This window comes from Hypanus sabinus, unplaced genomic scaffold (genome assembly GCF_030144855.1).
Source record: "Hypanus sabinus isolate sHypSab1 unplaced genomic scaffold, sHypSab1.hap1 scaffold_450, whole genome shotgun sequence".
Lineage (NCBI taxonomy): Eukaryota > Metazoa > Chordata > Chondrichthyes > Myliobatiformes > Dasyatidae > Hypanus > Hypanus sabinus.
Window position 1 is genome coordinate 7,526 of NW_026781325.1, and position 3,283 is coordinate 10,808.

Below are 3,283 nucleotides of genomic sequence, written 5' to 3' on the forward strand. Positions count from 1 at the left end.
TGGAGAGGGGGAGGCCAGGAAATGGGGTGGAGAGGGGGAGAAGGCCAGGAAATGGGGTGGAGAGGGGGAGGCCAGGAAATGGGTTGGAGATGGGGAGAAGGCCAGGAAATGGGGTGGATAGGGGGAGAAGGCCAGGAAATGGGGTAAGGGGGGAGGTCAGGAAATGGGGTGGAGAGGGGGAGGTCAGGAAATGGGGTGGAGAAGGGGAGAAGGCCAGGAAATGGGGTGGAGAGGGGGTCAGGAAGGGGGTGAGGAGGGGGTAGGCCAGGAAATGGGGTGGGGCCAGGAAATGGGGAAAGGAGGGGGGAGGCCAGGAAATCGGGTGGAGGAGGGGGGAGGTAAGGAAATGGAGTAAGGAGGGGGGAGAAGGCCAGGGAATGGGGTTGAGGAGGGGGGAGGCAAGGAAATGGAGTAAGGAGGGGGGAGAAGGCCAGGGAATGGGGTTGAGGAGGGGGGAGGCTAGGGAATGGGGTGGAGGAGGGGGGGAGAAGGCTAGGGAATGCAGTAGAGGAGGGGGGAGGCCAGCAAATGGGGTGGAGGGGACAGAAAGCCAAGAAATGGGGTAAGGAGGGGGGAGAAGGCCAGGAAATCGGGTGGGTGGGTGGGTGGGGGGGGAGGACAGGAAATGGGGTAAGGAGGGGGGAGAAGGCCAGGGAATGGGGTTGAGGAGGGGGGAGGCTAGGGAATGGGGTGGAGGAGGGGGGGAGAAGGCTAGGGAATGCAGTAGAGGGGGGAGGCCAGCAAATGGGGTGGAGGGGACAGAAAGCCAGGAAATGGGGTAAGGAGGGGGGAGAAGGCCAGGAAATCGGGTGGGCGAAGGCCAGGAAATAGGGTGGAGGAGGGGGTAAGAAGGCCAGAAAATGGGGTAAGGAGGGGGGAGGTCAGGAAATGGGGTAAGGAGGGGGAGGCCAGGAAATGGGGTGGAGGAGAGGGGGCCAGGAAATGGGGCATTGGTGGGTGGAAGGAGGCCAGGAAATGGGGTGGAGGAGGGGGTAAGAAGGCAAGGAAATGGGGTCAGGAGGGGGGAGGCCAGGAAATGGGGTGGTGGGGGAGGCCAGAAAATCGGGTAAGGAGTGGGGAAGGAGGGCAGGAAATGGGGTATTGGAGGGTGGAAGGCCAGGAAATGGTGTGGAGGAGGGGGTGCCAGGAAATGGGGTATGGAGGGGGGAGAAGACCAGGAAATGGGGTGGTCAGGAAATAGGGTAAGGAGAGGTCAGGAAATGGGGTAATTAGGGGGGCCAGGAAATGGGGTGGAGGAGGGTGGGAGAAGGCCAGGGAATGGGGTGGAGGAGGGGGAGAAGGTCAGGAAATGGGATGGAGGAGAGGGGGAGGCCAGGGAATGGGGTGGAGGAGAGGGGAGGCCAGGGAATGGGGTGGAGGGGGGGAGGCCAGGGAATGGGGTGGAGGGGGGGAGGCCAGCAAATGGGGTGGAGGAGGGGGGAGGCCAGGGAATGGGGTGGAGGAGGGGGAGGCCAGGGAATGGGGTGGAGGAGGGGGGAGGCCAGGGAATGGGGTGGAGGAGGGGGGAGGCCAGGGAATGGGGTGGAGGAGGGGGGAGGCCAGGGAATGGGGTGGAGGAGGGGGAGAAGGCCAGCGAATGGGGTGGAGGAGAGGGGAGGCTAGGGAATGGGGTGGAGGAGGGGGGAGGCCAGCGAATGGGGTGGAGGAGGGGGGAGGCCAGGGAATGGGGTGGAGGGGGGGGAGGCCAGCGAATGGGGTGGAGGAGAGGGGAGGCCAGGGAATGGGGTGGAGGAGAGGGGAGGCCAGGGAATGGGGTGGAGGAGAGGGGAGGCCAGGGAATGGGGTGGAGGAGAGGGGAGGCCAGGGAATGGGGTGGAGGAGAGGGGAGGCCAGGGAATGGGGTGGAGGAGAGGGGAGGCCAGGGAATGGGGTGGAGGAGGGGGGAGGCCAGGGAATGGGGTGGAGGAGGGGGGAGGCCAGGGAATGGGGTGGAGGAGGGGGGAGGCCAGGGAATGGGGTGGAGGAGGGGGGGAGGCCAGGGAATGGGGTGGAGGAGAGGGGAGGCCAGGGAATGGGGTGGAGGGGGGGAGGCCAGCGAATGGGGTGGAGGAGGGGGAGGCCAGGGAATGGGGTGGAGGAGGGGGAGGCCAGGGAATGGGGTGGAGGAGGGGGAGAAGGCCAGCGAATGGGGTGGAGGAGAGGGGAGGCCAGGGAATGGGGTGGAGGCCAGCAAATGGGGTGGAGGAGGGGGGAGGCCAGGGAATGGGGTGGAGGGGGGGAGGCCAGCGAATGGGGTGGAGGAGAGGGGAGGCCAGGGAATGGAGTAAGGAGGGGGGAGAAGGCCAGGGAATGGGGTGGAGAGGGGGTCAGGAAATGGAGTGGAGAGGGGAAGGTCAGGAAATGGGGTGGAGAGGGAGAAGGCCAGGAAATGGGGTGGATAGGGGGAGAAGGCCAGGAAATGGGGTAAGGAGGGGGGGTCCGGAAATGGGGTAAGGAGGGGGAGGCCAGGAAATGGGGTGGAGGAGGGGGAGGTCAGGAAGGGGGTGAGGAGGGGGTAGGCCAGGAAATGGGGGTGGGGCCAGGAAATGGGGGGGGGCCAGGAAATGGGGAAAGGAGGGGGGAGGTCAGGAAATCGGGTGGAGGGGGGGAGGCAAGGAAATGAAGTAAGGAGGGGGAGAAGGCCAGGAAATGGGGTTGAGGAGGGGGGAGGCAAGGAAATGGAGTAAGGAGGGGGGAGGCCAGGGAATGGGGTTGAGGAGGGGGGAGAAGGCTAGGGAATGGGGTGGAGGAGGCGGGGGAGAAGGCTAGGGAATGCAGTAGAGGAGGGGGGAGGCCAGCAAATGGGGTGGAGGGGGGAGAAAGCCAGGAAATGGGGTAAGGAGGGGGGAGGCCAGGAAATGGGGTGGTGGGGGAGGCCAGAAAATCGGGTAAGGAGTGGGGAAGGAGGGCAGGAAATGGGGCATTGGAGGGGGGAAGGCCAGGAAATGGTGTGGAGGAGGGGGTAAGCCAGGAAATGGGGTATGGAGGGGGGAGAAGACCAGGAAATGGGGTGGAGGTCAGGAAATGGAGTGGAGCTGGGGGGATGTCAGGAAATGGGGTAAGGAGGGGGAGGTCAGGAAATGGAGTGGAGCAGGGGGGATGTCAGGAAATGGGGTGAGGAGGGGGAGAAGACCAGGAAATGGGGTGGAGGTCAGGAAATAGGGTAAGGAGGGAGAGGTCAGGAAATGGAGTGGAGCAGGGGGGGATGTCAGGAAATGGGGTGAGGAGGGGGAGAAGGGTTCAGCCCTGGTGGAATGGTGGAGCAGACTGCTGCAGTGCCTTG